Below are 25,911 nucleotides of genomic sequence, written 5' to 3' on the forward strand. Positions count from 1 at the left end.
ACAGCAGCAGGATCTGTAGGCAAGCATAACGCATTTGGAGAGATGAAGCAGACGAGCTTGGAGGTGGCTGTGCTCATGGCACTGGGCTGCTCATTTGAGGGGCAGAGGTCCAGGAGAGTGTGGGGTTGGGGACCCCCAGCCAGCCCATGCCTACATGGGCAGCTGGTGACACCCGATGGCATGGCTCTTCCTCCAAGTGGCTTCGTGCAATGAGCAGATGACTGAAAACCATCTCCTGGGCAATCCACTTCATTCATCAATTAAATTGTTTGCTGTGAACAGTTTGGCCCCATCCAGCTCCAGGATTTCAGCCTTGTAATTTTGCTGGCAGAAGATGCCGGCGCCATGTCCGTGAAATCTGCCTGCCAACTGCTTCCCCTGCTAAGCATTTTCTAGGCTAACGATCCCAAACATCTTGCCAGCATCCCCGGCTCCGTCCCTTTCAGGGCAAGCCGTTCATATAAACATGAGCACCTCTAAATGACTCCATCTGCTAAGTGACGTTAGGAAAGAAAAGATTATAGCAGGAATTATTGCCACGTCCTCAGGTTATAACCCTGCTATCAAATGGGCTGGAGGAACAAGGGGACCGTGAGGAGCCAGCAGAAGCTCAGAACCACCTGGGTGACCGTCAGCTTGATTTATTTTCTTGCTCATTAGATAAATTAGAAAACTGGCAATAGAAATCATCGTCCTCTCCCAGCTGCTTGGGAATCTGCCACGTGGCACAAGACATTGGGCACGGGGACATGCAGCTCCTTCCCAGCCCCTCATCCCCGTGCCAGTGCCACCCAGTCCTGGGGCAGGGATGTGGGATGGCTCCTGGGCTGCTGGTGCCACTTCTCTCCTCAGCAGTCCCTTAGTCCCAGTCTGTCTCAGTGACCCACCTGGCAGACCCCAGGCAATCACCTGTCTTGCTTATTCTGTGACAGCGCTGGCTTCTGAATAGCAAGGCTTACAGATGGAAGCAGTGATAACAATATTGCTTTTGAATAACAGCTTTGACCTCAGAACCATTCATTACCTTCACTTCACAAGTCAAACACGCTATAGCAAAATAACCCAGTCTGTGGATGTGCTGTCAGCCAGAACCTGCTGCCCTTCAGAGCTGCTGGGCAAGGTTCTGGTCTTTGGTTTTCGGGTGGGTTGTGAACCACCTGCCTGCAGCAGCCACTGCTCCTGCTTACAAACTGGACTCATTATGCATCAGAAGGTTGGAGCTTAAGAGCCCAACTCGCTTTAAACCCCTGGGCAAAACCCAGCAGCCAGGAGGCCGGACTGCAGTTACAGTGCCATCCGACCTGAAAGCTCAATGAAATCTTCAGACCATGTAACCACATGTTAAATTTGGATCATTTACACCATCCACACTGCAGAGAAAGTCTGCTTAGCTGCTTTGGATGCACTTCCATAACATGAAATGAAGACACAGTTGCACACAGTATTTACACACAAGGATGAGCTTCCAGCCAGGGTGAGCTATTGCAGACTGCAACACATTGCTCAGCAAACGCAGAGGAATTCCTGCTGCCAGCAGAAGCAGAACTGGGGGAGAAACGAGGCAGGAGCCTCGGGGAGGGGGGAGGTGGTGGTTGACATAGAGTTCCCCTGCCTCTCATAGGGCCCTTGTTACCCTGGGACAAAATCTGCATTGGGACTCAAGTCCTTTGAGCTGTGCAAATGCTGCATGGTGGTGTGGGACGGGGGAGACAGGGCTAATTCCTTCCTGAGATGCACAAGGAATCGGCTTATGGCCTGAAGCTCTGATTACTCTTAGCTGAGCCTGGTGAGGGTAACCTCACACACATCCTGAAGTTACCCAGCTTTTTGCAAAATCTGGGGGCTCGTCTGGAAGAGATCTGAAACCCCAAATGCACCAGGTGGGCAGCGTCACCTGGCCCAATGGAGTGCTGTGCCAGGCAGCACCAGTCACCCTTTGAGCCCTGCCTGGCAGCATCTGCCATGGAATCCTGGAGAGCCACTGCTTGTGGTGTCTGTGTGTCCTGCCACCAGCAAGGTCCAGCCCTTGGTTGCATCACTACTGTTCCCTCCATAGGATGCTTTTCCTAGTGGGATAAGATTTGGGCTGTTGTGGAGGGTTGGGATGCCATGAAGCAGCAACCCCAGCCCCTACCGGCACGTGGCACAAGCAGCAGGCTCAGCTGTGCAGAGCCCCGTGGGTGGGATGCAAAATGAGATCATGGCTGGCCCCACTGAGCCTCCAGACTGGGGCATGAAAATCTAGCAAGAAGATTAAAAGGTGTCCCCAGGCAGAAGAGGGTATTTATTTCTCTCTTTGTGGCTGTGAGGTGCGCGTGGTGTGGGTGGCACAGGGCTGGTGACATCCTCGGAGCATCTGCACATGCACAGAGCCATGTCCCCATGGGGACTGATCCTGGGGACAGGGCGGTGGCCAGAAAAAGCCTCTTTGGAGCTGCTGGGCTCCTCTGATTCCCCCTCCCTATGGCCTATGTTTTCCTCTTATTTTACTAGGGAGAAAGCAAAGAAAGCAAATCTTAGCAAAGAAAGATTGTCAGATGCTTCTCGCTGTTTCTAGGAAATGAAGGGCCTGGAAACATGCTCTGAAGTTACTTTTCCTCTGAAAAGACCCCAATATCTGACTGAGAAATGCGGCCCCTCCTTGGTCAGTCCCAAAATCTCAGTGCAGTTTGGGTGAAGAGTGACGTTTTCTGAACGCCATCAAAATCCACATGTATTCTCCGTGTGGAAACAAGAATATCCATGGGGATATGAACATTAAATCCTGGCTGGGGCAGGCCAGCAGCTTTCCCAAGACAGACACTTTAAAGCAATTAGGACCCAAACCAACCTCTTAATAAAACTCAGTGGTAATGACTGAATTATATTTAAGAGGCTTATTCGTACTAAGTGAATGCAAATAGTTTACATGGAAAACATTTCCCATTAAGCTCATTTCTACATAAAATGCTAACAGATTGAGATTATGACTCTAATGATTATTTTTATTGCTGGTTTGCATTTAAATGGCATAAGTTTCCCCCTACTGTTCTCTCTTTGGGTTAAATCAATAAAACCTATTAAGAAGGTTAGTCTTCCTCCAAGATTCCTCCCTCTCTTCTTTCTGGCTCATCTCCACGGGTGCCCTTTCCATCCACCCACCACCAGAGATTTCTCAGAGCTGCCTCCATGACGTTGCTGTTGTGGATTTGAAATTCCCCTTTAGGGATGGGGGCCTACAGAGCAAATCAAGGACTGCTGGGCCGGTCCTTTGCCCAAGCAGATGTGGTTGGGGCTGGATCTTCTTGGACCTCCTCTGTTCTCTCTCCTCCTGCTTTATCACAGCCCCTACCCTTGCACTGACTGGGCTCTCGGTGCTCCTGCCATGCTCCTACAAAGAGTGGCTCATCAAGCGGGTGTGGGGTTTCTGTTTGGAGCTGAGTTATCCTGGTATATACACAGCGAAAGATTTTAAGATGCTGACCTTTAAATTGGGCTTCTTCCTGCTTGTGTAAGGAGGAGGAGGGTTGGGTGCCCAAATCTTATTTATTTTAATGACATATCCCTCATGTGGAGGCTTTGAAGTGCTTGGCTTTAATGCAGCTCCCCTCCCTCTGCTGTAACTTGGTTGTACCATCCAGGGAAGATCTCTGCTCCCTCTTTAGGGCCAGGACCTATGGATCTGCAAGGCCACTTTCATCCCACAGCTTTTCTTGAGCAGCTCCATGCCCGAGGTAGAAGCTCCAAACCCTGGGCAGCCTGGTCTAGTATTGAATGGGGAGCTTGGTGGCCCTGCATGTGGCAGAGGGGTTGGAGATTCATGATCCTTGAGGTCCCTTCCAACCCTGGCCATTCTGTGATTCTGTGAACCCAGGTACCATTATGCATGGGCTTGTGAGCTCATGGCAGTGCTAGCACAGGGATCTCCACGCTCCTTCATCAGCATTGCTGACCTTTCTTTCCTCCATTACTCTCAGCAGCACTTTTTTCCCAGCTTCATTTGCATAGGTTTCATGTTATCCATGTTTTTGCTTTGTCCCTGTTATCCCATTACCCCGGATAATCAAAGCCGGCTGTAATAGAAGCAGCAGAAACAATTTGCTTACCGTCCTATTACAAGATATTCCCTCCACTAAGTCTGAGAATACCTGCAGTTCTCTAGCAATGCTAATTAACTGTGCGTACATATAGAAAGGGAAGCTAACGGCTCTGTGACCCTTTGGGATGGTGGGGATTAAAGGAAGATAAGATATTATTCTCCTTTTTCTCTGTGCTTCAGCATCCCTGCCCTCAACGGAAATCACTTTGCGCTTATAGACTAAAATGTAATACATGGTGGGGGGAGCTGCTGACTCTGCAGAGAGGAAGGAGCAGATTTCACTGCTTGTAAACCCACAATGAAATTAATGATCCCACTGATGTCTTACTCCTTGCCCTTGCTCTCGGAGCGAGGTGGGATGGGGCAGTCCTCACCATGGGATGCTTCCCAGTAGCACATCCCGTGGTGCAGGTCCAGTTCTACCAGGGCACTGGTTCCCAGTAGTTATTCCTTCTTTGCTTTCCATGGCATGATGTTGCAGACTCGGTACTGACACAGCCCATACATGAGGAGATATGGGGTGAAATCCCACCCTGTGGAAGCAGCATCCTCTACAAGTGGCTTTATTTCTGCTCGTTAACACAACAGTGTCTTCTCAGCTCCACACTTCCTTCCACTGATCTTTGTGCACAATGCAGGGGAGCCACACGCTGAGTGGCTTGCACTGGAGGTCACAGCACAGAGATAACAAAGTTGTTTTCTCACCCTTTGTCTTTCTAGTGATACGGCTCTGCCCAGCGTTGAGCTGGAGCCTGCAGGAGGATGCCCACATGCAATCAGCATGGGCTGCATGTTCCTGTGGAGAGAAGCAGGGTTGTGGTCACCCCCCCAGTTTAACCCCAAGACCTTGGCCAAATGGAAGCTATCCATCCTGTTGGCTTCTTCGGGGCAGGCAGGCTTAGGCCAGGCAAGGAGGTCAGATCCTGCTGGGGATGTGGCACCATGAGTAGAGCAAAGGGCTGTGTCTGTGCCTAGAAGAGCTGCAGGTGGGGGTGGAGGAGCAGCACGATGGCTGGTACAGGATTTTTCCTTCCAGGGGTACAGGGGTCCCACCTGCTCCTCTCTACAAGCATCAGCATTGCTCCCACCTATCTACTCACTGCTCTCCTGACCTCACTTCCCCATTCTGGTCACCTGAGTCTTCACCTCAGGAGAGCACTTTTACATGTGCCCTCTGTCCATCACACTGCTCAGAAATACCTGCTTTGCCCCAGGAACCTCTATTGCCCCCAGCACAGCCCTGTGCAAGACAAAACCCTCAGCAAAGCACTGCCAACCTGCCTGTCCCACAAGTTATCAGTCGCCAAAGCCCAGTGGGGCGGATATAGTTATTGCTAGGGAGCTTTTTATTTACCATGACCTTTCTGACATTACAGTAAATGCATTTCAGAGCACGAGAAGTGTAAAAATAAACTGCAAGGAAATCAAGACAGCTAATTAGCCAAAGGTTACTGCTGGGCTCAGTGACTGTCAGCCCTTTTGAAGTTCTCCTTTGCACAGGCAGATGTATTTGCAATGCTGCTGCTCCTTTGAATCAATGTCTTGGTTCCAAGAGTGTTTTCATAGCTTGATGTGACTAAGCACATGCGAGGCCTGTCACAGCAAGCCTGGGCAGGATGCTCACGTCCTTTAACCTCACACTTCTCTGGCACTGCAGAGCATCACAGAGCAGCACTGTCCTTGGCTTTGCTTGCAGCCCAGGCTGGACACGCATCTAACACTGCAGATACGCAGCAATGGGAAGTGAGGCAGTGCTGCCTCCTCCTGGGTCAGGGTCTCGTGTCCAGAGTGCAATCCAGGCTGTAGAGGGAGCTGACAGAAGGGCCCCGAGGTCTGAGCTGTGACCCCCATCCCAGCCCACCCACTGCCCCCCTTCAGGTCTCTCCTTCTGCCCCTTTCCACCTACCTGCTTCGCTCCCACCTCCTCAACATGCTGCTCATTTCCTTGCAGAGTTCACACAATGCACAGGGGCTCTGTGTGCATGCGTGTGTGCAATTCAATTAAACAAAACACAATGAAATCAGGGAGAGATGCAGTCAGACAGCAATTCCCCACCCTGCGTGCTGAGCCTGCTTGTGCCCTCATCACACGTGGGTTTGCATGCAGCAGCCCAAGGGATCCCTTGCTTGAGGTTCCCATCCCACATCCGCTCTCTCACTCCACTGTTTGGACCTGGGGCTGCTCATCGAGCTATTTCCAAATGCTCAGCCTTCTTCATCCTTCTTTTCCTCTTATTGCAGCTCACAGAGACCCCACAAAAAATCAGCAGTGGTGCTGCAGTGTGGGCCATTTGCTCAGCATTTTCCACCTACAGCCTTCCTGCCTTCTCCCTTTCCCCTATAATCTGCTCATACCACGAACACAATGCTTTGTAGCATCCCTTGCTACCAGCCAGGTTTCTCACCTCTCTCTGCATATGTGTGTGACAGTGGAGCTGCTCCTCCCTGGTGGTTCCCCTGCAATGCAAAATTCTCCCAGCCCCTTCCCCTCGGCTGCAGATCAGGGCTGTGGAAATGCACACCAAATGAGATTAGTGCAATCCCAGTGCTCTATCCCTGCTTTAGCAAGTGATGTGGTGAGGAGAGGAGCCCCCAGCCAGCACAAATCCTGCCCAGGGATGGGGGAGGTTGCACAATGCCATCTCAGCGCAGCCCTATGGGGCAGTGCTCACGGACTGCCCTTACCTGGGGCTCACTGGGAGAGGTGCAGCTCCCATCCTTGGGGGCCCAGTCACTGTGGGGGATGGGAGATGGTGACTGCATGACCAGCACAGATAAGGCAGATAGAAAGTCCTGCCTCAGTCGTGGCTCCTCCAGCCTGCACATGGGGGCCCAGGGTCCCCACAGCGCAGGAATACATTCCAGCTGACACTGGTTCTGCAGAATTTCCCCTGCATGCAGCCAATGCACCTGGAGCCGTTCCCAGATGTCTCTCCTTATTAATGCCCCTCTAGCAATTTTCTGAGGACCAGCCTCCATCTCCAGCATTTAAAACAGTCCCTTCCTCTTTGATTTATGGATATTAATCCATGCCAGCAGGCAAGAGGCATGACATGTCTACATAATATATTCATTATTAAATTGTTTTTGTTCCTTTCCTTTCTCCTCCACCTCCAAGTCTGCACCTTTCTTATCTCTCCATAACATTTGAACCCATGTGCTGTGCTCAGAACGACATCTTCCAGCACGGAGCAGCCAGCATCATTTGCTAGGTCAATGTTACAGGTCCTCACTTCCTGCCCAAAGGCAACATTCAGACTGTGGCACAGAGAAGACCCTCTCAGCTGCACCTCCTGTGCCATGGTGTGCCCAGGACGATGGCATCCCATCAGTCCCACATCACTTGTTCTGACTGTGATATGGGCAGGCCAATGGCACGAGCCTGCTGGCAGCCGTGCCTGAAGCAGCACCCAGGCAGGGATCCAGCGATGTGAGCCACTGCCGCATGCGTTCAGATCCTGGCTCTGGATCAGCAACGGCTAATGGTGTCCAGCCTTCTGATTCAAGGACCCAAACCCAGATAAAACAATGCGAGCTCCAGCACTCCTGTTCCCCACCTGCTTGGCTGCATGCCTGGCTCTGGGCACTGTTCTGGGCAGGCTGGGTTTGGGCCAGCACTGAGCTCCCAGTGAGCTCACTGCGCTGGGAAGAGAGGAAGCAAAGATTTCCAGATTGTGGTATGTGGCTCCTTCCATGGCTGCTCCTGCTCAGCACCCTCGACAGACCTCCTCTCTGGAACTTATGCTTTTCTCCTTCTCTTAACAGTAGCAGAAAGCTAAGCTTGCCTGGCTGCTATGCCCACTGCAACACAGCCCATCCCACCCCTGCTCCCCACCACCCAGCTAAGAACTGCTTTCTTCAGACTCCCCACCACGCTGCCCCAAAACAGCACTTAGAGGAGAAGAGTGCAGCTAAAACCTGATTGCAGTCACCGTGATGCAGCGGGACGTTAGCAACTTCAGGAGCTCAAGAGCAGCTTGAAAAATATGTCTGTTTCTGTTGGTGAGAATGAATCTGTCCCAGTGGCAATAAGGCTGCTTTTGTTCAGCGGGCTCTCAGCAGTGATTATTGTTGTTTTTCAATTTAAAAACCAGATGGCCTATTTATAAAGTATAGCATGTGGATTGAGATTGTTTTTTTTTTTTCTTTTCTTTGACCGAGCCCTAAAGGTGTGCTCTCAGTTTCACTATTGACAACCAAAGGAGCGGAGGTGACTGCAGATCCCCACTGGGGAAATAAGAAGCACAGCTAAGTGAGCAGGGCTGCAGCCACACTTTGCAGCCTTGGTGCAACATGCTGGGTGGGAAAGGTGTGGGGCTTTAGCTACAAAGAGCTTTTGTTGGTGGTGAAAGGGTCCTGTAGAGTCCCTGGATGGAGGTACCTTTGGAACCACGCTCTGCTCCTGTCCAAAGTAGAGGTTGATCAGAGCTGCCCTTGGCATCACCTAGAATGCTCTCTTCCCATTTCAGCACGGGTTATTCTGGCAGGGTTCGCTTTTCTGTGTCAGTGCAAGACATTTGGAGCATCCTGCCAAGAATGCTTTATCACAGGCACCAAGCAGCATGTTGTAACAGTATCAAAGGCTGTGATTTGGGTACTGTCAAACAGTGCTTGGGCACGTTGGAGCATCACTTTCCATGCAGCCCACCATCAGCACCAGAATCGAGCAGGAGGGAACACGAAGTCACACAGCAGACCAACAGTGCAGCTGCTCAGCATTCAGCTCAGTGCTGACCCTGGCAGTCGCTGGGGCAGACCTCCTCCTGCAGGTCACCCTGTGCCCAGCCCAGCAGCCCCACCATGCCACCACGACCATGCTGAGTTGGCCTTTTGTCCTCGTTCCCACCAGAGCTTATCTCATAGTGCTTCTGTCTCCATTTCCCCACGCAGCCCCTTTTACTCCCGCCATTTAGTTATTTTCTTAATTAAATATAGATTATGGCACTGGGAATAGGGATTATTACTTATTCATAAGCTACTTAGATTTTAAAGTGTGTGCAGAGCAGGGCTTATCACACGTCTGTGTCTGCATCATTACCATGTCAAGGGCCAGGGTGAGCTCAGCTTTACCCAAACCGTGCTCCTCTTCTCTCTCCAACCCAGAGCAGCTCTCTCATCTCTCCCTTGCTGTCCCTTTCCAGCTGAGACTCGCCAGCCTCTTCCCAAGGAAACCATTTTCTCTTCCAGCCCTTCCATGACGCCTCTGCTTTCCCCCTCCCTGGGTCTGTTTGCATCTCGCTCCCGGCGCGTTCCCCCTCCCTCCTGCTGTGTGTGCAGCTGAAGCTCGGCCGCTTCGCCTTCCGCCTGTGGAAGAACAGGGACTTATTAGGAGGCAGCTCTGCAGGAGGTGCTTTTCTGTACTGTTTTCTAGGAAATTCCTCCTGCTACCTGGGTAATGGTTGTCTGAGCAGCAGCCTGCCGTGTGGGGCAGGAGGAGGCTGCAGGGGAAGGTGGGAGAAGCAGAAGGAAGAACGCAGGGTGGGTGCTGGGTGTGGGTGCCTCCCCAAAACCTCGGGGTCCTGCAGTGTGCCCAAGCAGAAGGGCCAAGAGCTGCTCCCTCCTCCAAAGGACAATCATCTGCTTCCAGGTGCCTTCCTCTGCCTTAAAGAATGGAGCAATAACAAAAACCTCTCACCTGGCTGATGGACTCCAGTCTCTTAGTCCAGGTTTTGCTGTCCCCACGCAGTGCCATTAACATCTGGTGCTGCATGTCCCCACGCAAGCCCCAAGGGGGCAACGGGGCAGCTCATCACACACAGGCCTGAAAAGAAAGAGGAACCATTATACCCCAGGGCTCAACCCTCCATCACCCCCAATCTATCCAGGGCTGTCCCCAGGCCAGCAGCAGGGTCCCAGCATCTCGAAGCCCTGCTCTCACCCCAGGACCCAGTAGTGTTCCCACAGCGCTCGCAGTGCTTCACCCCATCTCCTCCTGCTGTTTCTGCACCCTGTGTGGCCATTTCTGTGCAAACCAGCCTAAAACCTCTATCTTCTGTTGTCCCCATGCCTCTCAAATGGTACTTCCTGGCTATTTTAAGGACTACTATGCAGTCCTGGCTTGATAGCCTTGAGGACTAAAGACCTTTTGTCAACAGAGCAGATGCAAGACAAGCTGCTGCAAGATTCCTCAGAGCAAAATGATTTTGATAAATTGAAGAAATGGCTTGAAATCAATACACTGAAATCCAATAAAGTCAAGTGCAAAGTGCTTCACTTAGGAAGGCGATATCAAAATCGCAGATGTAAGATGGGGAAGAACTGGTATGCCAGCAGGAGAGCAGCCAAGGTTCAGGCAGCAGAGTAGCCCTCAAACTGAGCAGCAGACAATAACCTGATGCTTTAGGAAAGGAAAGAAAAGGCACATCTTGCCTGGAGATGTATTAATAGTTTCAGACGGAAGACAGCGAGGTAATTTATTTGGCTCTATTCAGTGCTGGTAAGGCAACAGCAGGAGATACATATCTCCAGGTTTGGCCATCACAACTTTCAGAGAAATTCAGACAAATTGAGAGAGTTCAGAGTGTTTGGAAAAACATGCTCCAGGAAGATGGACTGGTTTGTGCTCCAGGACAGAGACTGAGAGCGAGACAGTGTGTAACATTCATCCAGAATGGAAAGGGCAGTTGTAAAGATGATGGTGATCAATTGGTGGCTGGTTGGACAAGCTGTAATAGGCTTGAAGTGCAGCCAAGTTGAGTGAGATGCTCAGGGAAAGCTTCCTAAGAATCATGATGGCCAACAGACAGCGCAGGGTGCAGGGACCCTCATCCCTGGAGGGCTCCAAGATCCAACTGGGGTCTAAGGGAAGAAGTCAGAGATGAAGATGGCTTTACTGTTGAGCAAATTGCCAGGCAGAGTTGTCCATATTCTTTATAGTAACATCTGAAAGGGCTCTGCACCACTCACCTCACTGATGTGGCTGTGGTGACCAGGAAGCTGCTCCATCCCTATGGTGCTTGCCCATCCCTGTGCCTGCCATAAGAGAAATCAGAGACAGAAACCACAATCCAGGTGTCTCCAAGGACGCCTTGCTGTTCAGACAGGCCACACATCCCCGTGGCCTCAGCCTCGTTGAGCTGATTTTTTGGCAGTTCTGTGGCTAGCTACAGCCTTGCGATCTCCTCCAGATCAATCCCTCTCAGCTGCATTTTTGATCATAATTAATGTTTGCTGTGTAATTACATTGATTTTTTTAATGTACTCTGAGAGATGAGGGAAATTCGAAGCCTGAACGAACTGGCTGAGCTGAAGGGAAGTGCCTGGAGGGTTCTGCATAAATACCCCGGGTTACACGGGGCTCTGCAGAGCTGCATCACACAGGGCTGGACATGGAGATGTTTGCTGTGCTGCTCTTCTATTCCTTGGCCAAACCGCTCCACCATCTGGGAACAGGACTTCATTCCTTCACCCAATGGGGAGATGGATTTGGGCCCCACCTGAGCTTCCCAGGTCTAAAGGAGGTGGGTGCCCACCAAGGATTGAGATGCAGAGCTGACACAGAAGCCAAAATGCACTGCCCCTCGGATGCCTGCAGGCACCACTCCCATAGAGGCATGGCAAAGGCATCGCCTGCGCATCCCTGAGCATCCCCCTAGTAAGAAGGCTTGTCGCTCATATTTTTTTAACAGCATATTGTTTTGCATCACCTGTTAATTATGTGCCCTCCGAGGATGGCTCCTGCTTGAGCAGTTCCGTGGGGGCCATGCAGCAGCAGCTCAGCACTGCACAGATGAGAACGCTGTGACAATAGCTGCTGAAAAGCTGCCTCGCCACGCACAGGTGTTATTAAGCAGCCACAGATGCTATGTGTTTTTTTTTTTTCCCCAATTAAAACCCCATACATTTCAAAAGAAAAAATAAGAAAAGAAAAAAAAAAAAAAAAACGAGGCAGGAGACAAAGCAGCAGAGAAAAAGGAGCCAAAGTGCCAGCAGCATCGTGCTGGGGGGAAACGCTCAGCTGGTCAAACAAAGTGGCGGCCGCGCATCTGCGGGGACGTGGTGTGACAGTGCTGGTGTGCTGGTGTTGGTCCTGGCAAAGGGCCCTCATCCCACTGCTCCCTGCTTTGTGGCTGCTGCAGAGGAGAGGTGGGAGCGGGCACAGAGCTGCGGCTGCTCCTCGCCCTTCGGTGGACGGTGCAGGGATTGGAAATTAGCTCTTAAATAGGCCGTGAGCCTGCTGGTGTAACAAGTTGTCTTCAGAGCCCGAGCGCTGTGGTGCGTGGAGGTGGCTCTCTTCTGTGTTGTGTGCGTGCCCTAAATGCAATTATTTGGCTCTTACCATGTCTGATATTATTATTGTTCTTGCTATCTTTGGTACTTTTATGGCCCCATCACCATAGTAACTGAGCATCTCAAAGCCTTCTAAGGAGGGAATAATATTATTTCCATTGTAGAGTTGGGGGAAGCGAGCAACAGTGATGTGCAGAGCTGGAGCCGTGGAAGGACTTGGGCAAGTGTGGGGATCATAGTCCAGCTCCTTCCAATGACCAGCAGCCATCCTACAGCACCCCCAGGACACGCTTCCATCCCATTTCTCCTCCTCCCCTCTTGAGTTAGCTGAATAGCAGCTTCCCAGATGGAGGCTCACCTTCATCAGCCAGTGGGCACCGTTTGGGGCAGGGTGGGCATGGGACATGCTGGCTTGCTCTACTGAAGCCCTTCCATTTTGCACAGCCCATCTGAATGCATCCGAAGCCAGCCCCTGCTCCAACTCATCTTTAAACGTTGAATGAAAAATGGAGTAGCGTCAGAGCAAGACATGTCAGATTTTCTTCAACCCTGACATATTCCAGGCTAATTTCCACCCTGGGGGTTTAGCTGTTTTTCCTGAGAGGCGGCTGATAGAGATGCAGAAAGAAGGGTTTGAACCAAGGTCTTCTACAGCACAAATGACTCAAGAGGTCGGGCAGTCCAGCACAGAGCACCCCCTCATTGTTCACCCACCCACCTGCCTTAGGGCTCCTTCTCCCAGATGTTCAGCTGCTCCCACCTTGCTCCACTCCTCCCATGCTGCCAGGTCTATGCCATTACCATCACGTTTCCCGACACGCTGGCTCCTCATTGCCTTCCCTGCCTCAGGTCATTCCAGAATAAAACAATCTTCAATTATTCCCCTCTTTTTTTTTCCCCTTTTCTGCAATATATCATTTTTTAATTAAAAAAAATGCCTCGTGGAAGTGTAACGGGCTGTTAAATATTTTGGCCCATAATTAACATCAAACTCCTGACTAAAAATCTTTATGGATTGAGTAAGCTCCATTAGCTGCTACATGAATAACGCTGTGCAATGCTTGGAGGCCCGCTGGCTTCCAATCACCCCGATTCCCCTGCAAACAACCTGGGGAGAAGGTCCTCGCTGGGGACTTCCTTTCCCTGTCCCCTACAGCCAACACTGGGGATGACAACTGCCCTGCACCCGTCTTTTAGCCCCTTAGGAAAGGAGACCAGCTCCCAAATCAATGCAAGCTGCTCCTGAGCCAGCTGTAGGGTGCTCAAAACACACGTTTGGGGCTGCAGACTCCAGCTGCAATAGATCATTACTGATGCATGTCCCAGACACATACTCACAGCCTGCTCCAGAGGACTAGGTGGTGGTGGTGGTTGTTTGAATCCCCTGATGATCCTCAGCATTAGCTAGAATAAATTAACTCTGCTTCATACCCCTGGATGGCCTTCCAGCACTGGCTCTCACAGCAGTGACACATCTGTTGGGGCTGCTGTCAGATTTTGAGTGTTCCCACCCATACTTGAAGCTAGAAATAATGACATTGGAACTGATGTACTGGTCTTTGATACTGCCGGATTATGGATGACCAGCTCTTGTTTGAGCAGATGAATGCAGCTGCAACCTTGCCAATTTATGGTATTATTCCTTCCGGGCATCTCCTGTGGCATATTCATTATGGCCACTGGACACAAACTGACTCAATTCCATATTCTTGGCTTTCTGAATGAAGCTGAACTTAGAAGATACTGGTGTTCTCATTAGGTTTTCGTTATGTACTTATCTATTAGCCCGTTGTTGTTATGCAGCTCTGGATGGCCTTCTGGGCTTTGCTTGTGTATGGAATGAGCTGTCAATTCAAATGGCCTTGGCTTTATTTCATAGCCTGGCCACCACTCAAATGCCTTGTAAGAGATATCAGAAGCAGCTCCTCTCCAAGGTATGAGATGGGCAACTTTCAGCTTCCTCCTGATTTTCCCTTCATCCTAACATGAATTTTTCCTTGAAGCAAAGGAAGTTTGGTCCACCTGGGATAGGACTCCACTGCAGTCTGCAGTATCAAATTCTTCTCTTCCCAGCCCTTGGATGAGGAGGGCCCACAATAGCATGAGGATGAAGGCCAGACTCTGCAGAGGAGACCTGATCTCCCAAGCACGAGCTGCTTAGGACACCACTGCCTCACAAATACAGACAGGGGAGGCATTACCATCATGCCCAGGAGCTAGGGGAACGACTAGGGCAATCAGCAACATGGGAAAAGGGAGGCAGAAACTGGCTTAGCACAAGGGGTTATGTTAGAATTAGTCCAAGTCCCAGTGTGCTCCCACTGTGGTGTGGGAAGGAGCTGGGATGCCTGACCCTAGGCAAGGCACGCCTGTCCCAGAGCATCCTGGGTGGAAGCAGGGGGATGTTTTAATAAGCTGGGTATTTTCTGCATCCCTCCTTGATGCTGGGCAGAAAGGCTGAAAACTAATTACTTACAGGGATTTCATCTTTTTTTTTTTTTCTTTCTTCTTTCTTCTGATTCTCATCTCAGATGTATTAAACTGCAAGCGAACAAAAGTTGGGATGCACAGCAGGGGGGAAACAAGCAGGGAGAATTATGCACTTTGTCAGTCCCCTTCCCAGCCCTGCAGGCCAGCAGCAAGCTTTGCTCCTTGCAGAAAACAAAGGCAGGGAGAGCCCAGCTCCTCTGTTTCCATCCCTGCCCAGGGGAGGTACGAATTCACACCGCTTCAATCAGGAGAGCTTGTGCTGAGTCAGCTCTGCTGGAGACTTGGCCTTTCCAAAAGACCGCAGCTCTCAGAAACCTTGGCCAACATTTTATGGGTAAATATAAAATGAATTAGGAGGCAGGTTTTAAAATAAAGGATTGCTCTTGGAATCCAGTGGTAATAATCATCTCTCCTGAGAACACAGCATCTCTCAATCTTTGGCCAGCGGTGCGCACTCAGCAGCACCGTGCTGCCAGCAGAAGCAGTGCTGCTCTTGGACAAGTGCATGCCTTCCCTTTTCTTTTTGCCTCTCAGGTAGCAAGAACCCTCTGAGCCAGTTGGAAAACATCTCCTCACTCAGAAAATGGTATGTCAGCTCCATCTAATTGTTTGGAAGGGGAGAGATTGAGTTCACTGATGTTTTCAGCAAGGACGTTATCAAACAGGTTTTGTTTGGGCTATGTCATTTTGGCTTGCCCACGGGGCACGGCTTGGGCACTCTGCTCTGTTTGTGTTACAATAGGATGGCTGAAATAGATGGGAGAAAAAAAAAATAATCCATTTTCAAGTATTTTTTCACTGCAAGAAAAATAACTGAAAATGTTGACTTGTGCTCTCAGTTTGCCACAAAATCATGTTTTGCCGTCTTGGAAGTTCTCACAAGACAAAGTGGCTGGGATTCATCCTCCCAGCAGCGATGGCTGCAGCATGACCTTGCTCTGGGAAATGCAGCAACACCAAACCTTGTGTCAAAGGCCTTGCAGGGATGTGGAAGCACATCGGCCTCTCCCCACGGCCATCCCAACCCAACAGAACCCCTCTGCCTCCAAGAGCACTGCCGTCATTCTCTGCCCAGCTTCAGCCTCGCCGGTTTTGTCCCGGTGTCTAACCTGATTTCTCTTGCTGTAATTTAAGCCGATTATTTCTTGTCCTGTCCACCATGGACACAAAGAACAGATTATTCTCTTCCCCTTGGCAGCAGCCTTTTAAGCACTTGAAGACTGTTATCACATCTCTTCTCCCATCATCTCTTTTAGGCTAAATAACCCAGTTCTTTCAATCTTCCTTTGTAGGTCATGTCTTGTAGACCTCTGATCATTCTCACTGTTCCCTGCATGCTGACTGCAGTGTTGCTGCCTCCCTTTTGACACGAGCTGCCGATACCGGAATTTGCTCTGGTGTAGACCTCACCAGCACTGAACAAGCAAGAGAGATGATGTGGTGAGCCTGGGTAGGTCATGCTGCTGCACACATCTCCCAGGGCACCGTGCCTCTTGATGCAACACTGATAGCTCATGTTCAGCTCATGACCTGCTATAATTCCTAGACCTTTTTCTGAGGAACTGTTCCCAGTTGCCTGCAGGCCCTTTGGGATTTTTAGGTGGATAGGAAAAGGCAGTGATGAAGTATTCTGGATGCGTTCTCCTGTGCTTCTCAGTCTCCTCCAGATCCTCATTTTGGTAGGTTCATTTATTCAGAGGACATCCTCGGTCTGGCTTTGATGAGGCTGTATACGATACCTGGATTGGAGCTCTTTGGTCCATGCTGAACAGGCTTTTCCAATGATCTTTGCATTGCTGGCTTCTGCTTCCTCTTAATTTCCAGTGTTTTATCTCTCTCATGCAAGTCATTTCACGGTCTAAGACATGCTTGTGTTAAATACTGGATAATCATAATTTTATGCAAAAAAAAAAAAAAGAAAAAAAGAAAAAAAAAAAAGAAAAGAATTCATAATTTTCTGCAGTCCACAGGGCACTGAAAAGCAGACCAGCATGGCCTGGCCCCAACCCCAGCAGCTCTGTTTGAGCTTTTCCATGACCAGATTATTTTTTCCTTGGAAACTGAAAATTTCTGTTTGGAGGGACGCAGTGGTGGAATGCTGAAGGTTGCACCCTGGGGCTCAGAGCTGAGGGCACTCAGCGTGGGGACTCCACACAGACTTGGGGTGTTGCTGCTCAATAGGACACAGGGAGGAGGGAAGGAGAAACCCATGCACCAGGTGGACCTCTGAGCCTGGATCAGAGAGGATCTGTGTGTAGACCCTTCCTGCTGCCTCTCCTCCTCTAGGGCTATCCCAGCTTTGTTGCTGTGCATGCAGCAGCTCTGGAAACCTCAGCCACGGGCAAGGTCTCGAGGGGAGCAAAATGCAGGTCACTGCTGGGACAGACTCTCCAGGCAAGGCAGCGCACTCAGAGGTACTTGCATTATGATAGTAATTAATGTGGACGTTGCTGGTAGTGGCAGAGCTGATGCTTTGAGTGCACAGAGGCAGGAAATGAACCCCATCAATTTTTAAGAAGTCCGCTGTTTCCTGGGGCAGCTGTAGAGATGGGAAGGACGGGAGCTGGGTCTCTGTGAGGCAGCCTCCGCCCATGGCCAGCAGCTGGCAGAGGGAAGCGCTGCCCTCCCACCTAAAGGATGGAGTTGCCTGCGGGAGAGGGCCCTGCAAAGCTGAAAATGTGCTTGCAGTGCTGTGTGTGGCAGTGGAGCCTTGGATCACTCCATCAGAAGGCATATTTGCATGGTGATGGGTTAGGCGAGGGTCTCCGTGTTGCTGGTTGAAGCTATTCAATCCATGCTTCCAGTGGGTCCCAATTCAGCAAAACATGTTCAGCTGTGAGCGAGAGCATTTCCACAGCAAAGCCTTCCCGAGCAGTGGAAGAGCTCTTTTTGGCTGGGACCTGGGTGGTGCTCCCATTATCTGGGAAATTATTCTCCCCAAAACCCAGCAGTCTTTTGTTCCCAGTTCCCACAGGGTCAGGACAGAGACTGTCGCAGAGCAGGTGTTTTTATGGACTGGCTGCTCCCTTCCTTTGCAGTTCTAATTACACTGTATATTTTGGAAATAAAAACGTCCTTTTTGATAATATCAGTCACGAAAGCTCTCCAGCATTTCCAAGTACAGAGAGGGGGAGAGGCAAGTGATCAAAGACTAGCTGTAATGAGCTGTCAGAGGCAAGCCCAAGGTGACTGGGGGCAGAAGGACCATCATCATGCTGGCTCACAATGCTCAGCCAGCTCCCTGCTCCCCATCCCCATTATCCGGGGCTGTGCTCCCTAAACTCACAATGCTGCTGAGAGATACAGTTTCTGCTCGTGGGCACCATGGTTTAAATACACATAGTGAAGGAAGAGATGCTTACCTTGCTGTAATGGACAGGACAAACACACACCATGACCAAAACCCAGGGGTGAAAGCATCCAGTTACTCTCAAATTGGTGAAAGTAGTGCAGGAATCGTCTGCTGGGAGAGAAGCAGTCTTTGCAGCAGGCAGAGATCTAGGGCACTGATAAGTGTAAATCTAGGGCATCAAAGAGCAGAGATCTAGATCATCAAGGAACAGAGAGCCAGGATGAGGAGAAGCAGAGATGTTGGTAATCAAGGAGCTGAGATGTAGATAAGTAAGAAGCAGAGATAGAGGGCACGGAGGAGCAGAGGGCAGTGATCAAGGGCATCAAGAAGAGATGCTCTAGGGCACTGAGGACTGGGGACATGGGGCACTGAGATGTGAGGCATCGTCCATCTCAGAGGGACGCTACCAGCATCACTCACTGCTTGATGCCAAGTGTCACTCAGGAAGTTGGAGAAGAGTCCTGGAGCTGGGTGCAGTCATACCTGGCCTTGCACAGTGCAGCAAACATTCATGACAAACTCCAGAGCTTGCAGCAAAGCTCACAGGGTCACTCAGGACAGCTGAGCCACAACAGACTGCTCCAAAGGGACAGCAGAGTGTCTTCAGCAGGTGGGAAGGAGCCATCCCCACATCACCAGCAGCAGTAAACATGACCCGCCTGAAAAATAGAGTCACGTTAACAGTTATTGATCTATAACTTTTAACCAATTTCTTTTTTACAATATTGAATTGAGTCCTAATTTTAGCTTTTTATGTTCGGCGCGAGGCATACTCCATTCCATCAGCAAAAAACAGCCCCTGTGGGCCAATCTGCGCCTTCCATTGAGCTGAATGATAGAGGGCTGGAACAATATTTTTCGACAGATCAGTTCCTGTTCAGGGTAGCAGTGGCCATTATGCAAATGGAGCTATAAGAAGTTTAAAAGTCTGGAACCATCATATTTCTTTATTTCATTAACATCAATGCGAGGGAGAGAGTTAATACGACAGAACCATCCCATTCCAGGGCTTGCACAGAGCACTTCCCCCATCAGTTAACAAGATTGGTGATTTCCCCTCACAGGCACCCCTGGGTGCAGCTGGGATGCTGGGGGAAAAAGGGGGCAGGGCCCTACTTCCACCTGGCCCCCAGGGATTTTAGTTCCTCCCACATCCAAGAAGCCGTGCAAGATCCACATGGTGTCCTCACCCCCGATTCAATGCATTGGGCAGAGGCACCCTGGCACGCATGCTGGATTGAGATTTACAGGAGAAGGCACAGAGCATATAGAAAGCAGCGTTAACCTCATCTCCTCATGCTCTGGTGCTGGACACATCCTCCCACCTCAGCAGCAGTACGATGAGCTGAGGACTAATATAATACCAGCTTTGGTGTTATGACGTGGAGAGATCTGTGCTCCAGCACACGCCCTGATGCCCAGGCTGCATCCACATCTCCTCCTCCATCACACCAGCATTGTATCACTACCAGAATCACATACCTGCACAGTTATGCACCCCCACAAGGCACAGACTCGCTCCCTGAAACAGCAGTTCAGGAGGATGCACACCCCTCTTGGTGGCCCCATTCAGCTCAGCACACAGGCAGCTGTCTAATTGGTAAAGAGGAGCTGGCCAAGGCACAGTGCTCTCAAGCCAGCATGGAAATTTTGCATTCTGGGACTCAAGACTTGCACTCAGCTCTTAGGGAAGGGAGTTGGTGATACCTGGCTGGCCATGAAACCAACCCACCCTATGTAGTCCAGAACCTTGCGAGAAACCACCCACTCTTTTCCAGCTATAACTCAGTCAAAAAAGACACAAGTGTCTGCACACTCACTTATACATGCGTCTACATGGATCCAGACAAAAAAGATCAGTGTGCTGCTCTCATGGCAGCCAGCACTACAATAGCTCCATCATAAATGGCAACGTCTTGGAGCATTACTGCTAAAGACTTTACCTTTCAGAGCAAAACTTTTAATTGATTTTAAAATACGCAATCAATCACGGTTAATCAAGGAATCATGAAGAAGCTGTCGTACACAAATATACAAAGACAGCATATAAACCACAATTAATGACCACTTAAACAACAGTAGGAATGGAAGTGGGATTATTTATTAGCGCTCATACCCAGTAATGGATAAAGTAATGAAGCAGTAACGTGGGGGTGTGCCAGAAGGCAAAGTTTTGAGTTCTTAACACCAAATGGCCATAGGTGACATTTTCATGGACAGCACTTTAGGGCAATCCTCCCAGAGGAAGGTGATACCACAGCTCCAGGTATTCCAACCAGGATTTAGCACCAAATACTCTTTGGCCTAAGCTGGCTTTATGCACACCCACAGGGCAAGACACCCACAAACCAGGGCCATGTCCTCCCAGCACACGCACTGACACAACCCTACAGCTGCACACTGCTTTGTGCTGTGCACAGGGCCACCATTCTGCAAAGGCAGGAGCGTGGGGTGGCACAGCAGGGTGCAGATGCCAGGCTTGCCCAGGGATGGCTTTTAGCACCAGGTAGCTCCTCACATTCATACCTCAAGCTGCAACCTTACTGCACTGCTGGAATTTAGGGCTGGAGGTCTGAAAAGGTGCTGATGGCAGCTCATAGCCCAGATACACATCTTCCCCAGAGCTGAGCGTGCTGCAGCCCTCACTGCGAGCCCAGCCTCACCCCTCCTGCTCACACAGATCACCACCTTCCTCTCCCCCACCATCTCTTTTATTGGCTTGCGAGCTGGCCCCAGGATGTTTTATCACACTGTAGCATATAACACAAATGAAAAACAAAGGGGAAAAGTTTGCTTTTTTTTTTTTTCTTTAATATATTCATCCCTGTGCAAGGAACAATGATCCATCTGATTAAATCTGCATGCTGGAGTTTATTAAACCAGGTTGGCCTCTCTTGCTTTCTCTCTCCTTTAGGCATGGACAAGCTCATTAAAATGAACACACTCCGTTCCCTCCCCAGGGCAACGCCACTTCACACTGTTTCTGTGCTGCTATCTCATAGGCATCACCAGGAGCTGATGGACAGGGCTCTGCAACTCAGCCCTTGCTGGCAGCAGCACAGCAGCTGAGCCTGGGTGCGACTTTCTAGCCAAGGGTAGGAGATGCCTTCAGCTCACGAGTGCCTCATGGCTATCATGAGCGTGCAGCCAAGGGTGCATCAGGCAAATTTCATTAAAAATAGAAATGGTGGAGTTGGGTGACGGGAGAGCAAGAACTGCCTACCTTGCTCCAGCACCTGATGGGCTGTTTACCTCTTCAGGGGCTCATTTTCTCAGCTGTAGAGCTGAGTCAGATGGCTTCTCCCATTAGAATAATTAACAGGTAAGAATCCCATGCTAAGAATAAACCTATTACCAACACCAAGGTGTAAAAGATTGCATCATCTCCATGCAGTTGGACACACCTTGGACCAGGTCCCCACACAGACCTCTGAGGCTGCAGGCAGCCACTTCTCCTGCAGCCCTGCTCTCTCTGGACCGTCCCAGGAGGGTCTCCAGCCTCCCCAGACACCCTCACACTGAGGCACTGCCAACAGGCCGACATTTGCTGCACTCCTCTTCCTCCTTGGCAGCCCTTCAGATGCAACCTAAGTCTGTTACACCCTGGCGATAACAGTGGCTTAGGCCATATAATCCCTCCTTTACTTGACTTTGGGTTATTTTGAGCAGGAGATTAAGGGAGATTATCTGCATCACCTGAGATGCTACACTTTCTATCTCTACGCCCTTCTCTCCATCGCTGGGGCTCACCCCAAGCAGTAGAAACCCTCCCTCCTTCCCCCATCCTCCCATCCTGGAGCACCCTCACGTGGTGGTCCATCACCAGCTTCTTTTTGTGGTCCTCCTCCAGCCACCCTGCATGCCCAGATCCTGGGCTGGGCCTGGGGATACTCCTTCAACATGGGAAAGGGCAGGCAGGACACATCAGCACACTGAGGCACTAATTGGAGTTAGCTCTTCATCAGGCTTCTCCTTGAGGAGATGGTGTCAGAAGGAGTGAGAAAATGCCTTTTTGGGCACTAGGAACTTACAACATGGGCCACTGGATTTAACAGCAGCCACTTGTCTCCACCTTCCCATTTGGAGCATCCCACCCCATACAAATCAGAGCTACATGGGAAAAGCACTGTAGCCTGCATTTCATGTCCAAGGAGGAATCCCCATCCTCTGGCAGCAGCAGCCATGGGCATCACCCAACCAAGGCAGTGAGCTCCTTTCCATGTTTTGGGGACCATGTGTTGCTCTCCAGCTCACTTCAGCTTAGATTTAGCAAAGCACTTAAGTGCTTAAGTGCTGGTTTGAATTCCTCCCAGAGCCTTGCTGAAATCAGCAGCTTTGATGTATCAAGGTCTAAACCAGCAGCGCTAGCAGCAGTGACCAAGAGAGCCAATTCCCTTTCCTATCAAAGGAAAGGGAGAGATGCTTGAGGATCCCTGGGGTGGGGAGCAGCTACCAAGAAGCAATAGTTCCCCTGGAAAGCAAACACACGTGGCATCCCATGAAGACACATGTGACCCATGCTCACATTCATGGCAAGCTCACACCTTCCTGGGCTGTTTTTCCTCATTTCAGACTACACCAGGCTAGAATCCATCTGCCACCCTGGAAATTAATAGCAATCATTAAACAAAAAGAGCTGGCAAAAAGAAGCCTGAGGTGAAAAGCAGCCATTTCTGCCAGAAAAAAAAAAAAATTAGAACTATTTAGACATACAGAAAGTCATTTATTACTGTGAAGTCCTCCCTCCACCTGGGGTTTAAATCTCATTACAGTTTGTCCAAAACAGATGTTACCCTTTTAGCAGTAGGTTATTAACGATAAACTCAATTCCTCCAGAGAGGGTGGGTGTTTTGGGTTCACTTGTTTTTTCAACTTGGGTAACCTCCACGTGAAATGTTTATGAAAAGGACAGGCAATCCAAGTCTTGGCAGAGCTCCCTGCTTCTATTGTCTTGCACTCTCTGAAGTTTCCCTTTCCACTCACCACATCGTTTGTAGGTCTACAAATGGGCAGGGAACATGCATTGGCCCAGAGACCACAGACACTGCTGAGGAGCAGCTATGATGCTGAGGAAGGGCTTTCACATGCCACAAGCCCATGCCAATGCACCAACAGCTTCTTCTGCTGCCCCTCCACCAGCAGATAGGCATTAACTATGGTCACACCACAGCAGCATCTCTTTGGAGCACAGCTTATATACACAACTTATTTCCCCAAGATTCTCTACCTCTACCTATGCATTTTTGGGTAAGGCCATTTGCTGACACCACATAAGAGACCCAGTGGTCACTCTTGCCTGTGGCTGAGCATCCTCTATAGATACTGATGGGCTCTGCTTATTCCCATGAGTGCACGAGCACACTTCAGCAGCAGATCAGCTGACACCCAGCTTCACCAGTCAAGCCCCCAGTAGAGCTGTATCGTTGTTCTGTTTAGACTTAACATAAACCTGCTGGGGGAACCTAGAAGTCGCATTAAGCATGTTGTAAACACAATCAGATGAAACATTAATAACAGCTCCACACGAATACAGCCATCTGGCTGCCCAGCCATCTTCCTGAATGTTTCAGGTAGGAGGAAGTGCATCCTAGCACTCTCCAGGGACCCTGTTAAATTGGTGTTCTCATGGTGTCTCTTGGAGCGTGCCTGGGAAGCTTGCATGTGCAACTGTTTTTCAGCTATCAGTGAAGCCAGAACCAGCAACTCAGCTCTCAGAAAACACTTTTGGCAACACGTACAAGTCTTTTCTGCACCCCCTGGGAAGTGACAAAGGCTCCACTGTTGGCCACGTGCATCTGCAAGTGCTCATTGCTAGAAGAGAAGCATTCCCCCAACACATTCCAAGCCCCCAGGTCTTATGGCTCATACCCAAACCCTTCACAAAGCCCTGAGGGGAGCCCACATAAAGCCCCAAGCAAGCAGCATACTCACTGTGTACTGGCATGGGGCATCCCTGGGACTGAGTCCATCACATGTCTGCTCACGTTGTGTCAAAAGAATAGCACAGTAACTGCAGGGGCTGCACTGTAGGGAGGAAGATGCTGTAAGTTCATGGCTGAAATTAAGCTCTTCGACAACAGCTGAGATGAATAAACAACAGCTGAGGTGAATGAACACATCCCATGAGTTCTGCCCTGTCAGAAGGTATGGCTATTGCTTCTTCTCATCCTTCCTCACCTCAGATGTCAGTCTGCAACCTCTCAGATCCCAAAACCAGCTGTGCACACATGCAGGACATACAGGACCACCAAACAAAGACCCATACCCCTTGGCTCCAGCTCCTCCAAGCACAGTGGGGTGCAGTGAAGCTGAATGTCCTGACTTCCTGCAAACTGAGGTGATTGTGGCAGGGGAATCTGTGCTTTGAATGCAAGATGAATGCATGCTGTGCACTTATGAAATGCTCTTTGGTCAGTAGGGTTTGCCCTTTGCCCTTGGCAGCATTATATATGAAATTAAATGTTTTTAGCCACGTCAGACCAAACTACCCATGTGGCCTCTAAACCATTCCTGTCTCCCCTAAATGCTAATTCTAACATATAATCTTATCTATGGCATGTACAAAACAAGCACCTGGAAGTGGTGCCTCAGAGGCATGGGCTGTTCTAGAGCAATGGTGTCCAGGATGTTATTTGCAGTCTGTTAGCGATTCCTGGCCAAAGGGATCAGGTGAGGAGCATCCTGTAAAGTTTTAGCAGGAGGTTGTTTGAGTGTCTATTTCCATTACCATCATAGATCTGCAACCTATTACAGTGTTTTTGTCTAGAAATATAGCATCTGTTTGGTTTAGGAGGTGAATATGTGGGCAGGGTTGTACAGGACCTATTTTGATCTAGGAAAGGACTCTCTTCGTCCATCCTCCAAGAGCTGACAAATCTGAGCTGCTCCATGTGTGGAAACAGGGCCATGCCAGGTAAGATGTGCATGGAAAGGGGTCATGCTTGGTCTGCTCTGCAATGCTGTTATCCTAAATAAACATTACATTGGATTTGGAGAGCTGCCCAGATATCATTAACCTCCTCCTGGCCCACTACAGGAAGCCAGCCTGCAGCAGGGAGCTAAAATTAGGCTGTAGGGCACTGGGTCTTGCCAGATACTGCTATGTCTGGGCACAGTCCCCCTTCCAAAAGCAGACAGCCAGAGGGTTCAGCCCTAGGCACCCAACAGGAGAAGCAGAACCAACTTTAAGGTGAACAAGATAACATGAGGTGAGCAAAGGTGTTTGCTTACAGCACAGCCACGGCAATTCCCATGTGCAGGTAGACACTTACAGATGGAAAGGTGAGGTTCTATGTACCTACCAGGGAATTAGAACAGGCTGTCAGCATGAAGTCCTGTGTCTGCAGCACGTTTTCCTGTCCATCTGTCACTGCTCAGCAGCACTGTCTGCCTGGAAGCTGCTGGTGGGCTGCGCACTGCCCAGAGACCCACGGTTTTGGCATGAGGCCCTTCACAGGGAAAAAGAGGGACAGAAAGGGAAGAGTGCTTTTAAAAATACAACCTACAAAATACCAACAGTCATAGCAAGCACCCTGGAAGTCATTTTAACAAGCAAATCCTTTTACGGATCCACCACCAGACTCCATTCTCTATAAAAGTGCCTATTCCTGCCTGGGACAGAAAGGGTTATGTGAGCTTCCTGGAAAAATAATGAAAGAAAGCAGTAAAACCCTCTTTCACACAGCAGCAAAGATCTGAGCGAGGATGACAATGCAGGGACAAGGCATGGTTCAGCTTGTCGGCATGGAGGGACACCAGCAGC

General features: G+C 50.0%; 1 protein-coding gene and 1 long non-coding RNA gene across 2 annotated transcripts in view; one reads left to right on the plus strand and one right to left on the minus strand.

The window, feature by feature from the left end:
* The window catches only part of ELFN1 (extracellular leucine rich repeat and fibronectin type III domain containing 1), a 67,665-nt gene that overhangs the window by 33,491 nt on the left and 8,263 nt on the right, over nt 1–25,911 (plus strand). The gene's annotated exons all lie outside the window — the stretch shown is intronic.
* Nucleotides 7,926–11,866, minus strand: LOC122175977. The gene is made up of 3 exons (XR_006177599.1): nt 10,985–11,866; nt 9,714–9,839; nt 7,926–9,382 (listed from the first exon to the last, which is right to left on the minus strand). It is a non-coding gene; the product is annotated as an uncharacterized LOC122175977 (long non-coding RNA).

This window comes from Lagopus leucura, unplaced genomic scaffold (genome assembly GCF_019238085.1).
Source record: "Lagopus leucura isolate 7727_CA_CO unplaced genomic scaffold, USGS_WTPT01 Super-Scaffold_760, whole genome shotgun sequence".
Taxonomy (NCBI): domain Eukaryota; kingdom Metazoa; phylum Chordata; class Aves; order Galliformes; family Phasianidae; genus Lagopus; species Lagopus leucura.